General features: G+C 37.6%; 1 protein-coding gene across 3 annotated transcripts in view; it reads left to right on the plus strand.

The window, feature by feature from the left end:
• Positions 1–15000, plus strand: part of LOC123519437 (transmembrane protein 151B-like) — a 114971-nt gene that overhangs the window by 50920 nt on the left and 49051 nt on the right. The window contains exon 3 of one of the 3 annotated variants that reach the window (XM_045280732.1): positions 5023–5156. The gene's annotated coding sequence lies outside the window, so the exon portion shown is untranslated. Of the gene's footprint in view, positions 1–5022; positions 5157–11204; positions 11337–15000 lie in introns of those variants that run through there. The other 2 variants (XM_045280733.1, XM_045280734.1) reach the window with 2 other exon arrangements.

The following is a 15000-nucleotide window of genomic DNA, read 5'->3' on the forward strand; positions in this document are numbered from 1 at the left end:
TGTGTGTGTGTGTGTGTGTGTGTGCGTGCGCGCGTGCTCACTGAAGTTTATATCTATACTTGTTGACTTTCACGTTTTTCAATCTATCTGTTCCTTTTCCCTCTATTTTCTTCCTGCAATTCATGAAGTTAGTCACGAATTTTGCTGAGGTCATTTCACTCCTGTACTTCTTTTAATTTCTGGTCAGCTCGTAAGTGTTGATTTTAATTAGTGTCTGAAAATAACGTGAATTTAATAAAAGGGCAAAAGAAGGTTGAAATAAAATGCATTCTGTTTCATGGTTTGTTGGTTTAAGTTTACACGTTCTTGTTATTCCTCTTCAGTTTTCGTACCTGTTTCTCTCATTGTGACTTCGTATAGTTCATGAAACTTTCTTACACTCTTCATTAAGATTTCCTAGACAAACACACACACACACACACACACACACACACACACACACACACACACACACACACACACACACACACACACACACACACTTAACTAAGGGGAAACCAAAATGTAACACAAAATTATATACCACACATTTAAAACACACACACACACACACACACACACACACACACACACACACACACACACATACACGTTTAACTAAGGGGAAACCAAAAAGCAAAACAAACTTACATGCAACACATTTGGAACACATACCTCAGCTCCAGCACAACACACCTGTATCCAATTAAGTACAGGTGCGCCTAAATATTTTGTTAATTCACCATCAACTAATTTTCTAATACATGGACTTGCTTTTCTTATTTGCCCTTTTTTCCTGACGATCAGTTATATATATATTTTTTTTACATTCTTTCAGTTTATTTATGATTCAATTAGTTGGTTAAGTGGCTTCGCTTAGTTATATTTATGAGTTGTGTGATTCATTTAGTAATATTTATGTGTTCGTTATAGAAAAAGACTTGATATTGTGTTTATTGTAGTAGTAGTAGTAGTAGTAGTGGTAGTAATAGTAGTAGTAGTAGTAGTGGTAGTAGTAGTAGTAGTAGTAGTAGTAGTAGTAGTAGTGGTAGTAATAGTAGCAGTAATAGGTTTGTTGTAGTAGTAGTAGTTGTAGTAGTAGTAGTAGTAGTAGTAGTAGTAGTACTAATAGGTTTGGTGTATTAGTAGTAGTAGTAGTAGTAATAATGATAATAGTAATAACAGTGACACTACTACTACTACTACTACTACTACTACTACTACTACTACTACTGATGGTAATGATGATGATAATAGTAATAATAATGATACTGACATGTAGTCTATTTATATGGAAATCAGCAATTGAAAATGTAGCCAGAAAAATAAAATCTAAAATCAGCGTTCAAATAAAGTGATGTAAGATGACTTAATAATTGTGTGTGTGTGTGTGTGTGTGTGTGAATGGTGATGATAATAATGATGATGATAATAGCAATAGTAATCATCATCAAAACAAACAGGTGTCAAACAGTCTTGCTTATTTTCCTTGACAATCACACCACCTGATTAATTAAGTCATCTAAGTAATGACCTTCCACCTGTCCCTTCTTTTCCACACCTTTCCTCCATCACTCGTCTTTCTTTTCTTTTTTTTCCATAGCTATCATTTTTTATCTATCTATCTATCTATGTCAGTTCTTCTTCCACACTTCTCTGTAACACTCCTTTCTGTTTTCTTTCTCTTTTTTCCATGTTTATCTATCTATTTATCTATCTCCTTTGTAATGCTTTTTTTTCTTTCTGTTTCATGTCTTCTGTGTTATCTATCTATCTATCCATCCATCCATCTGTCTATCCATCTATCTATCTATCTATCTATCTATCTATCTATCTATCTATCTATCTATTTAATGTTTCCCTCCAAACCTCTTCTCTGTAACACTTTTTTTCTGTTTCTATTTCTTCTCTTCTTTCCATGCTTATCTCTCTATCTATCTAATATTTCCTTCAACACATGTACTTCTCTTTCTTCTTCCTTCTCTTTTCTTCTTCTCTTTTCCATTTTTACCTCTCTTTAACCCTTTCCTTCCTACCTTTTCCTTCTTCCTTTCGCTTTTGTTCCCTCGCCTGATTTTGCCTCTCATTCAGAATTTTTATAGATGCTTCATTAATATCGTGTGTGTGTGTGTGTGTGTGTGTGTGTGTGTTTCCCTCGTGCTATTTCTATATATTTTGCTTCCCATGCTTAATTTTATCTCCTTTTACGGAAGTGGCAGATTGTGACAGGTAATTATGCCTCACCTGTTATTAGAGAGAGAGAGAGAGAGAGAGAGAGAGACGATGAGAAAAGCAGGAAAAAGATGACAGCGAGCTCACACACACACACACACACACACACACACACACACACACACACACACACACACACACACACACACACACACACACACACACACACACACACACACACACACACACACACACACACACACTGTCTTCTTAACTACACCAAGTTAATCAAAACAAGAACTTAAGGGCAGGAGGGAAAAATATCAATCTTCTGTTGTACTCTCTCTCTCTCTCTCTCTCTCTCTCTCTCTCTCTCTCTCTCTCTCTCTCTCTCTTGTTCCTCATCTTATCTCATTTCCTATCTTTTATCCTTCCTTTCCTTTTATTATATTCTTTTCTTTATCCTCCACCCTGTCTTCTCTCTAAGCTTTTCTCCTTTCACAATATCAGTTTTTTTTTTTTTTTTTTTTTTTTTTTTTTCCTTACTTTCTTTTTTTTCTTTTTTCTCTTCTTTTTCAATTTCCGTTTTCTTTCTAATATTTATCCTTCATTTTCTTCCATTGTTTCTTCCTTACTTTCATTTCATCTCCATCCATGATCAGCCCTTACCATTTTTTTTTTTCTAATCTCTCTCTCTCTCTCTCTCTCTCTCTCTCTCTCTCTCTCTCTCTCTCTCTCTCTCTCTCTCTCTCTCTCTCTCTCTCTCTCTCTCTCTCCCTTTTTCCGCATACAAATATCATGTCCCGCTTAGTATTTACAATCTCCTAATTAAGAAAACTTTTATTGTACACCGTGAGAAAAAAAACTTGGGTGCAATAGATTATTCAGTGAAATGGATATGTATTTTTTGTTTTGATTTTATTTTATTTATCTGTCTATTTATACACGTGGTGCTTGAAAAATTAGCTTTGTCTTACATTAAACCTGAAAGTATTGATGGTTACACATTTTGGTGGATTTTTTTTTTTAAGAGGGAAAGAGTTTATTGGCATTATCCTTCTTTTATTTACCCTTATCGTGGTTCTTTTCAAATAATGGAGACTTATTACTATTATAACCACCAAATTTAATACCGCGATCATTAATTATAATTATTTACATCTTGCATATTTTTTTTTCACTCTGATAATTAATATTCTGCTGTAAAGATGAACGTTTCCTTAATATTCGTGAGCTACTTTTGTCATTATTTGTCCCGTAAATTCTGCTGCTCTTGTGAAATACTTGAGTTCACCCTTCCAGTCACACGTACTAAAGAGAAACGTTTTCTTTGAACATGCCAACGTTTTGAGCAATATGGGGGGCGTTCATCATCTCAAACGTTTCTCCTTTAAATGTGTTGACTTGAGAGAGAGAGAGAGAGAGAGAGAGAGAGAGAGAGAGAGAGAATAACATGCCTCTTTTCTCTCCTACACACACACACACACACACACACACACACACACACACACACACACACACACACACACACACACACACACACACACACACACACACACACACACACACCTGTAATACCAGCATCGATCAGGTAATCCATTAATATCCTCGCCCTATCATCTCGCCTTCCTCTCATTAATGGCTCACTTCGACCTCTCAGTAATGGATGGTTCAGTTTTGTCTTCTTGAGAATGGCCGATCCTTTCAAGCCGGGATACGGTTATGAGAGAGAGAGAGAGAGAGAGAGAGAGAGAGAGAGAGAGAGAGAGAGAGAGAGAGAGAGAGAGGAAATTAGTTTTTTTTTTTTTTGTGATAAATATTCATTGACTCATCTGCCTTCAGGATTTATTAACTTGCATCTGATTACTATTATTATTATTATTATTATTATTATTATTATTATTATTATTATTATTATTATTATTATTAGTTTAGTAGTAGTAGTAGTAGTAGTAGTAGTAGTAGTAGTATTTATTGCGCTCCTTTTTTAAATGAAGATATATATGGTTTTATTGTTTGCAGAAATATGTGACTGCGGGATCTTGTTGTTGTTGTTGTTGTTGTTGTTGTTGTTGTTGTTGTTTGTAGATCTGAACTACTTCATTTGATATTCTTTTTAAGTGTTTTTTGTTTCACTCATTTTTTTCAGGGATGTAATTACAAATGTGATTATATGATTATCTCTCTCTATTTGTCTTGCTTTCTATGTAATCCTCAACAGCCTCCGCTTCTTCTTACTCATTTCGTTGTTGTAAATACGAGCATATCTTTTTCAATACGTACATTTATATCCATCATACCTTTATTCACTTATTGGTATCATTCCCTTCCTCTTCTCCACTTGTCCATCCTTATTATTCATTCTCTACATTCTTTTCCTACCACCCTTCATTCAGTCTTCCCATATACCTTTCCTTCCTCGCATTCCTTCTTCCTTTCCTCTACTCACCTTCATTCTTTCCAATCTCCCTTCATTCAGTCTTTCATTTTACCCTTTCGTTAGCATATCCCTTCTTTTATTCCCTACATTATTTTCTTATCTACCTTTATCCAATCTTATTTGCCTTTCCTTCCTTATGTCCTCTTTTCCCTTCCCCTCACCTACCTATTCATTCCCTTTGTTGTTTTCTATCTTCCTTCATTCAGTTTTTCAATTTACCTTTCCTTCCTTATATCCTCTCTTTCATTTCATTTATCTATCTATCCATTCCCTTCATTCTTTCCCTATCTACCTTCATTCAGTCTTCTTTTATACCTTTCTTTCCTCATATTCCTGTTTTCCTTTCCCTCTCCTACCCATCTATATCCCTACCTGCCTGTCAATCCTCGTATCCTCTCTCTCTCTCTCTCTATCCCTCCCTCTCCCTTCAGGTCATTCCTCGGAGCTTCTCATCATTCCACCTGGACCTGATGACTCGCGCACGGTTATGGCTTCGGACCCCCTGCGAATGATAGGCATCTTAGTCTCTGATATGCAGCCACACACGTCACCAATAGGTACTGAGGTAAGCCATCGAGTGTGTTCACGTTCTCTTTATGGTAATCTTTTGGGTGACTTGCCTATTTTGTTTATTACTCTTTTTATTGTTCAGACATGCAGACAAGTTGGAGGAGGAGGTGAAAGGAAAAGAAACACAAGTGGAGGTGAGTTTATTCCCGATTAGTTTCGCTGTATGATTCTTCAAGGGGCATTCGTACATACAGCGTAGCATACAGCGAATTTAGTGGGGGATAAACTGACCTCCTGCACCTGTGTTTGTTTTCACCTCCTCCTCCATTCTTTTTATTGTTATTGGTGGTGTGGTGGTGTTTTTTTAAGGTGTAAGTGATAAGGTTCCCAGTGTTTTTGTTTCGTGTTTAGTTTTCTGGCTGGTTTTAGTTTTGTTCTGCTTCTTTTTTGTTCTTTGATATCTCTATGTTTGGTTTGTGTGGTTTTTTCATGTTTTGTTTGGTGTTCTAGTGTGTTTTTATATTTTGTGTGTTATGTATATTTTTAGTTGGGGTTAATTGTTGTGTTATTCTTGCATAATTTGTACATGCTCTTTACTTTTCCTAATCTCCTCTTGTCTTTATCATTGTTATTCTTTCTTCCTCCTGTCTTTACTTCTCTCCTCCTCTTTCCAATCTTCCTTCCTCTGCTTTATTTTTCCTTTTTTCTCTCCCTTCTACCAATCTTTCTCTGTTTCTACTTTTCTTCCTCCTTATTTCATCCTTTCTTTACTTTCCTTCTTCCTCCTTCCTCCTTTCATTTATCCTTCCCTCCTATATTAGATCAATCAGTCCAGCCTGTCTTTCCCTCCATCCCTTCAGCTACTTATCCTATCTTCCTCCTTCCTTCTCTCCCTGCTTCCCTCCCTTTCCCATTTTCTCTCTTTCTCTCTTTCTTCACTTTCATCCATAATATTCCTCTCTTGTCTTTCTTCATTTTTATCAGCTTTTTAAATTTTCTCTTTGTCTTTCCATCATCACATTTCTTCATTCTTTCTTTATTTACAAAACACAGGTACTTCTTTTAGTCTCTTTGCTTTATCATTCCTTCCTGTTTTCCTCTTCTTATCATCTCCATTTATCCATTATTTTCTTATTCTCTCCCTTAGCTTCATTTTTTTAACAAGTCATAGCACCTCCTCTCTCTCTCTCTCTCTCTCTCTCTCTCTCTCTCTCTCTCTCTCTCTCTCTCTCTCTCTCTCTCTCTCTCTCTCTCTCTCTCTCTCTCTCTCTCTCTCTCTCTCTCTCTCTCTCTCTCTCTCTCTCTCTCTCTCTCTCTCTCTCTCTCTCTCTCTCTCTCTCTCTTGTCATCCTTTTGGTTCATATTTTCCTTATCTATATCTTATAATTTCCTTCCCTTCTTCCCTATCTTACTTCCTTCCACTTACTCCTCATCCTTTACTTTTCTTATTACTTTCCTTACCTAAACGATATTTTCTTAGCTTTCCTGTTTTCCTTCTTTCATTTATTTACTCTTCATCCTTTACCTCCTACTTTCCTTTCCTAAATCTTATGATATTCTTCTTTCTTTCTTACTTCTTTCATTTATTTATTCCTTATCCTTTACCTCCTTCCTTCCTTATCTAAGCTTTATCATATCCTTCTATCCTTTCCTACATCCTTCATTCATTTATTCCTTATTCTTTACCTCCTTCTTTCTTATCTAAGCTTTATCATCTCCTCCATCTTTTTCTACATCCTTCTTTCATTTATTCCTTATCCTTTACCTCCTATCTTCAATACCTAAGCTTTATCATATCCTTCCTGTTTTTCTTCTCCTAGATTATTCATTCATTCCTTTCATATACCATTTTTTCCTCCTATCTTCCTTCTCCTAAGCTATGTACTGCACCTTTGGCTCTCTTTCATTGGGTAGTGAGAAGACCACCGTGGGGTTCCTCAGATGAGCGTAGAACATGTGGGTCTTCCTTCACACCTGAGGGAAAAAGGGGAGGAAGAAAAATAAGGGAGTGATTATATAGTTTAAGGGAAATTTCGTTTTTTGTTAATGATTATTGGTTTTCCAGAAATTTTGATTTTGTTTGTATTTTGATGTGAGTTTTCCTGGATTTTTCGAATACTTAACCTCAAATTGCGATACGAAATGATGCATGTAATTTTTATAAACATTGGTAAGAAAGAATGGGGTTAGCAAGAGGAGGTTTTGCAATTTCTAACCAGTTTAAGCCTTTCAGTACCATGACGCGTTTCCATATTCATTCTGCTTACTTTTTTAAATTTTATACAGCCTCAGAAACTCATGGGGGTGGGGATGAAAATAGTGGTGACTGTGACCATTAAACTTGTGACCTCCATAGACCCTTCCATATGTTTATGAAATGTTCTAGTCGTACACAAATTTCAAGGTAAAAATGTGTCCCAGTATTGAAGGGGTTAAAGATTAGAGGTGGCTGTAGAACAAGTAAAGTGTCTCACAGTGATTAGTAGTTAAGGAAAGATGTACTGAATAAGTCGAAGAATAAAGATTTAGTTACTCTGGGTTTGAAAGGGCTGTTACATCGTTCTTGGGGATAACTGTAACGAACTAATGAATTGAGACGGTACTTTGGTAGAGCTTGTTTCAGACTACACTGTTTTTCGTCTTCATGGTCAAGAGAAAAGAGTTAGGTTAGGTTACTGTGGGTTTCAGACAGCGCGTTACATCGATTTTGGGGATAACTGTAACGAACTAATGAATTGAGACGGTACTTTGGTAGAGTTTTGTTTCAGACTGCTATTTTTCGTCCTCATGGTCAAGAGAAAAGAGTTAGGTTAGGTTACTGTGGATTTCAGAGAGCGCGTTACATCGTTTTTGAGGACTAACTGTGTAACGAACTAATGAATTGAGACGGTACTTTGGTAGGGCTTGTTTCACACGTTGCATTTTTTCGTCCTCATGGTCAAGAGAAAAAAGAGTTAGGTTAGGTTACTGTGGATTTCAGAGAGCGTGTTGTATCCCTTTTGGGGGGAATAACTGTGTAACGAACTACTAAATTGAGATTATACTTTGGTAGAGCTTGTTTTAGTCTTCAATATTTCTCGTCGTCATGATTAAGAAAAAAAAATAATAAGCTCATTGTACTTGTGACGAACTAATGAATTGAGATTATACTTTGATAGATCTTGTTTTAGTCTTCAATATTTCTCGTCGTCATGATCAAGAAAAAAAATGATAAAGCTCATTGTAGTTGTTAATTAATTCATCATCGTCAGCCTGTAAGAGACACTGGTGGACACAAACAGGTCAGAGTGAGATAGTGTGTCTCGCCACGTTCCCTCTAATGTAAAAGAAGTCAAGACATTTGTTCCCTTCTTTCAACTGACTTTTTGACCTGCAAGGGGACTGACAATTAGGTGGACCATTTCTCAATTTTTCTTCCCCTTGGCCATTTTTCCCCTCTTACATGAAAACAAGAACAACTAAAGCTCTGTTCCATACACATAAGAAATTAGAAAACGAAAGAAATAAGGTGTATAATATTTTTTAGCAGCAAACAGTGAAGGAAACGTTAAAAAGAGACAGTTTATGATTCATTCACGTATTAACCAACGTACTGCAAAACAATTTCCTAATGATAAAGAGGCTAGTAACCCCTTAATCCCACAAAGAAAATCGCACTAGGATGGCAAAGAAAACGGATAAATTGAATGGGAAACTAAAGTACTTGGATTTCATGGTTGCATTTCAGTTTTGCTTTTCTTTCTCTGGCCACCGTTTTCTTTCACTAAGTTGGGGGCACGAAAGTAGGATAGGCTGATCTAATTCTTTTGGGTTAATGAATAAACTTAGGTGGAAATCCAAATGAACGTAGATTAAATGTATGAGTTTTTTTTTATTATTATTATATTTATTGAGGAAAACACTAAGTCAAATATACTCTCTCTCTCTCTCTCTCTCTCTCTCTCTCTCTCTCTCTCTCTCTCTCTCTCTCTCTCTCTCTCTCTCTCCGTGGTCATGGATGTAAACAAAGAACATGTGTCTCTTTTCTTTCATCTCTTTCATCTCTTATTTTTTTTCTTTTATCATGTCTCTATCACGTATCCTTTGATGAGGCATGGCTGTCTGTATGTCTGTCTCTTCAAGCTACAAACAAGAGAGAGAGAGAGAGAGAGAGAGAGAGAGAGAGAGAGAGAGAGAGAGAGAGAGAGAGTCATAAATACACTGATGGGTTGCCAGACAGTGTTATTCCAAAGCATTACGAGTCTTCAAAGGAAACTTACTCTCTTTGTCATAAGATGTTTTTTTTTCCTTTATTTTCCCTCTATCTCTGACTATGTGAAGGTTAACACTAAGGAACACAAAGGAAAGACAAACAGATAAAGTGCTTTTTACGACGTTTTTACAATGAGAGAGAGAGAGAGAGAGAGAGAGAGAGAGAGAGAGAGAGAGAGATTAACGACATGAAGTAATGGAGAAACAGAAAGGTTAGAGATAAGGAGAGAAGGGAGGGAGGCCAAGAAAGGAGGAATAACAGAAGGAAGGAAGGAAGGAAGGAGGAGGAGAACAAGTATGAGGTCAGTAATGAGAAAGAGAAGAAGGAAAAAGGGAATAAATGTAAATAAGAAAGAAAGAAAGAATGATAGAGAAATGAGAGATACAACATTGACCTTTATATTGAAAAATTAACAAGAAATCTGTGAAAAAATAAGAAAAATAGAAAATGAAAATGAAATTAAATTAAAACAAAAAGACAAAATCATGAAAAACCAAAGAACGAAAGGGAAAATGAAGGAAGAAGATAATGAAAGATGATAAGGCAGAAAAAACAGAAATAGAGAGAAAATATGAATGGTATGATGAGATTTGAGGGTAAAAAAAGATGATGAGGGGAAAGAGGAGAGGGGAAAGTGTTTTGACGTTGAGAGAGAGAGAGAGAGAGAGAGGAACAAGAAATTACTAGACGAAGGAGGAAATGTAAAAAAAGAGAAACATTGCGGATAGGGAAATTATGTTACGATGCTCAGGAGGAGGAGGAGGAGGAGGAGGAGGAGGAGGAGAAGAAGAAGAAGAAGAAGAAGAAGAAGAAGAAGAAGAAGAAGAAGGAGGAGGAGTTGTTGGTGGTGCTGGTGGTGGTAGTAGTGCTTGTGGTGGTGGTGATGGTGGTAGAGAAGGAGGAGGAGGAGGAGGAGGAGGAGGTGGTGATGGTGGAGAAAAAGGAGGAGGAGAAGAATCAGAAGCACTTAACAAAATGAATATATGTACAAATGACTCTTCTCTTCCTCTCTTCTCTTCTTCCTCCTCTTCCTCTTCTTCTTCTTTTTCTTCCTCTTCCAAGTCTTTGTTCTTCCCTTAACTTTGACTTTCCCTCCCTTCTTCCTTTCCTCTTCTTTTATATTCTCTGTTTCCATTCCTTTGTTTCTGTTTCTTTCCCTCCATCTTTATTTTATTTTCCTTCCACTTCTCTCTTTCCTTCAATTTTGCCTCCACTTCTTTACCTTTTCCTTCTTTCATTGTTACATAGATTTCTTCTCTGTCTGTCTGTCTGTCTATCTGTCTGTCTATCTGTCTATCTATCTATCTGTCTGTTTCACTCTCTGTCTGTCTAAATGTCTGGCTGGCTGGCTGGCTGAGTATGTCTGTGTCTGGAATCTTTAATGGTACGATACACTCTCTCTCTCTCTCTCTCTCTCTCTCTCTCTCTCTCTCTCTCTCTCTCTCTCTCTCTCTCTCTCTCTCTCTCTCTCTCTCTCCCTCCCCTGTGGAAACAAAACGAACGATTGAACTTGTTTATAAAGATTGGACAAAGAGATATCGAGAGAGAGAGAGAGAGAGAGAGAGAGAGAGAGAGAGAGAGAGAGTATCGTACCATTTAAAATTCCTGTTCTTACTTCTATCGAAACATTTCACCACCTGATTCCTAAGCACAGCCAGCACACTTGCATTAATCCCCTTTGAAACTGAGGACTCGTGCAGCTAAGGAGCAAAATTACAACCCTTGCTTTGTAATCCTCACCGCTACTAAATATACGCTCCCTAAAAATAGCAAATAATGGTAAAAATAACGGCAAACTGGCAACTCACAGTGCCGTGGTGTAAGGCCTTCACAAACCTCCTAGTCCCTGTCAGTGCCCTTCTTGGTGTCGGAGTGGGAGGATGTGCACTTCCGTCTCCTGAGCTGTTCCCAGTGTTACCCGTGATAATTCATCTTTAACGCGTTGTTTGGCCAGCCAGCAAGTGTCTCGGAGGTGATTGAGGTGTAAGTGTGCGGCGTGCAGGCGTGGGTGTGTATGTGTGATGTGGGGTGGCGTGGGTGGTGTGTGTGTCAGTTACTACCATAACCACGCCCATGTCTACACACACGCCCACATGCTCACACGCACGCACACCCACGCACGCACGCACTTGAACGTTGTAGTAGACATACATATTTGCACACATACACACGCACGTACACATACACGCACACATACGCACACACACGCACTGAACTGAACAACGCGCGCCTTAACATTCGAACACACACACACACACACACACACACACACACACACACACACACACACACACACACACACACACAAATTCCCTCCCCTCCACCTCCTAGTGAAGCAGGGTGAGCCACGCCCTCGGGGACCCGTCAGGCGCCGCCACGCCGCCCCTAGGTAGTTCACCACGCCTCAACTTATCATGTGTTTTTTTTCCCTTTTGCAAATGAAGGCGTGGGTTGATGCTTCTTCTTCCTCCTCTTCCTCCTCCTCCTTCCATTCTTTTTCCTCTTCCTCTTTCCTTCGTTTTCTATTCTCTGCCTTGTTCCTCCTTCTTTTCCTTCTTCTTTCATTATTCTTCTTTGCTCTCCCTCCCTCCTTCCTTTTCCTTTCTTTATCCTGTTTTTCTTCTTTTCCTCCTTTCATTTTTTCTCTATTACTCTTCCTTCCTTCTTTCTTATCCATTCTTTACCCTGTTTCTCCTTTTCCTCCTTTCATTCGTTTTCTTTGCTTTTCCTTCCTCCTTCCTTTTCCATCCTTCACTCTCTTTCTCCTTCTTTTCTTCCTCCTTCTTTCATTCTTCTTCTTTCCTCTCTCTCTCTCTCTCTCCATCCTTTTCCATTTTTTTTTCTTGTTTCTCCTTCTTCTCTTTCATCTTCTTCCATTCTTCTTCTTTGCTCTCCCTCCTCCTTCCTTTTTCCATTCTTTATCCTGTTTCTATTTCTTCTCTTTCTCCTTTCATTCTTCTTCTCTGCCCTTTCTTCCTTTCCTTTCCATTCTTTACCATATTTCTCCTTTTGTCTTCTTCTTTCTTTCTTTCTTTCTTCTTCCTTCATTTATTCTTTTCTTTCTCTCTTCTTCCTTCTCTCTTCCTTACTTTTTTCTCTTCATCCTCTTCCTTCTTTTTTTTCAATTATGCTTCTTCTTCCTCTTTTTTTTACCCATTCCTTTATCCTCATCTTGCCGTGTCCTCGTATTTTCTTTCCTTCTTTCTCATCTTTCCCTTTCTTCCTTCTACACTGTTTCCCTTATCCTCACTTCTCCTTTTCCTATTTCTTCCCTCTTATTTCCTTTATCCTTTCTTCTCTTTCCTTTTCTTTTCTATTCTCTTTCTCTTACTTTTCTTCTGCTGATCTTCCTTCCTTCTTGCTTTGTTTCCTATTTCTCTTCTTAATATTCCTTTCTTCTTCCTTCTTCTTCATTATCTTTCTATCATTCCTGTTCATCTTTTTCTTCTTTGTCTTCATTTCTTTTCTCCTTCACTATTTTATCTTCATCTTCCACCTCATCATCATTATCATCATTCATTTCCTTTCCTCTTTCCTTCCTTCCCTTCATTTTCCATCCTTTCTCATTTTCCTCTTTCGCCTTTTCTCTTCTTTATTACCCTCTTCATTTTCACTTAACGTTCGCCTTTACTACCCTATCTCTCTTCCTTTAAATTACAAACAACATAGTAAGGACCAACAAATCTGCTGCTGTTTGTTCTCCGTCTTTTGTTCCATTGTATTCCTCCTGCTCCTCTTCCACCACCACCACCACCACCACCACCACCACCACGACCACCACCACCACCTCCGGCTCCTTCTCCTCCTCCCTTTCCCCGTTTCATATATGCGAGGGTATAGTGACGTAAAGCGTGTGTGTGTGTGTGTGTGTGTTCGTGTGTGCGTAGTTATGGCGCCTCGATAGCGTGTCTGATAGGAATCTTTTAATTAATATTTTTCCCCTTACGGCTTTTTTCCCTCTTTTTTTACGCTGTGCTCTGGTGACGTAGAGGGAAAGTTTGGCCACTTCCCGAAACTCAGGTAAAAAGTTAATTAGTGCAGGAAGAAACGGGGGAGGGAAATAAAGTATACGAGGAAACAATGGGAGAGAGAGAGAGAGAGAGAGAGAGAGAGAGAAACAAGAGAGAGAGAGAGAGAGAGAGAGAGAGAGAGAGAGAGAGAGAGAGAGAGAGACAGACAGACAGACAGACAGACAGACAGACAGACAGGCAGGTAGGCAGGCAGGCAGGCAGAGAGAGAGAGAGAGAGAGAGAGAGAGAGAGAGAGAGACTGGGTAAAAATAAAGAATAGAGGAGAAAGTGAGAGAAAAATAGGCGGAGAAAATTTAAAGGGAGGAAGGGTGAAAGGTTAGAGAATATAATAGAAAGGAAGAAAAGACGAAAAAAGAGAAATAGAAGCGAAAAAAATAGAGAAGCAGAAGAGGAGATATAAAGAACTGACAACGAGAGGGAAGAGGAGAGAAAAAATAGAAGAGGCGTAGAGAAAGAATTAGAGAAGGAAAGTGAAAGAAAAATAGAGAGGAGAGAGAATGCAGAAGAAGAGAGAAGGAGAAATGGAAATGATAACAGGCGAGATACTGCAATATTAAAAAGAATTCCTTCCATCACGTGATTTAAATATTAATGCCACGTGTCTCTCGGTTACAAAGAAGGATAAAAAAGAAAAGAAGTCCAGCCTATATTCTCAGTTTTCTGTAATAACTTGAAAAAGAAAGTGGGCAATAGCTTCTCGTTTTCTGTGTACTGACCAATAACATTAATTCGTATATGGTTTTTACTATTACCATATCCATTAACCCCTTCATCACCATGCCACATTTCCATATTCATTCTGCTTACTGTTTAACGATTTTACACTGATTCAGAAACTTGTGTGTGGATTAAAATAGTAAAGACTGTGGCCATTAATCTTTTGAACTTCATAGACCCTTCCTAATGCAAATAAAATCTTCTAATCACATATCAAAAATTTATGGTAAAAATGCGTCTCTCTATTGAAGGATTAAATTAGTATTAGCATCGTTGCTGGAAAAGTAGAATTATTATAGAATTTGTATTGGTATTGATAGAAGTATTAGTTTAGTATTAGTAAGGATTATTACATGAGCGGGAGCGTTAACAATAATCTATAGTAAAAATCAATACAAAATCTCTTCTGGTATTCTATTCACGACTATACGGTCTTGTACACTCATATTTTACTTACTGACGCCACTTCTATTCATCTTGTCTGTCCTCATTCTTTTCTTGTTAAATTTATTCACATGTTTCTCCTTAATTTTTCACATTTCAAATAAAGTCTACGGTTTTGTGTATTCGGTTTCACTTATTCATTACACTTCTATTCATCTCGTGTTTTCTGATTCTTATACAATTAACTTAGTCTCTTTTCTTTCTATTCCTCATCTTGTCTCGTTATTGGTCGTTTCTAATAAACTCTACGGTCTTCTACGCTCATATTTCACTTACTCATCCCTACTACACTTGATTTGTCTTTCCTCGTACTTATTGTATCTTGTTCTGGTTTCTTCTCTTGAACTTTTTTTCATATTTTCACTATTCTTATTTTCTGATAAACTCTACGGTGCTGTTTATTCGTATTTCAATTACTCCTTTGTTTACTCGTCTCTATTTTATTTGGTCTATTT

Source organism: Portunus trituberculatus, chromosome 45 (genome assembly GCF_017591435.1).
Source record: "Portunus trituberculatus isolate SZX2019 chromosome 45, ASM1759143v1, whole genome shotgun sequence".
In the NCBI taxonomy this organism is placed as follows: Eukaryota; Metazoa; Arthropoda; class Malacostraca; order Decapoda; family Portunidae; genus Portunus; species Portunus trituberculatus.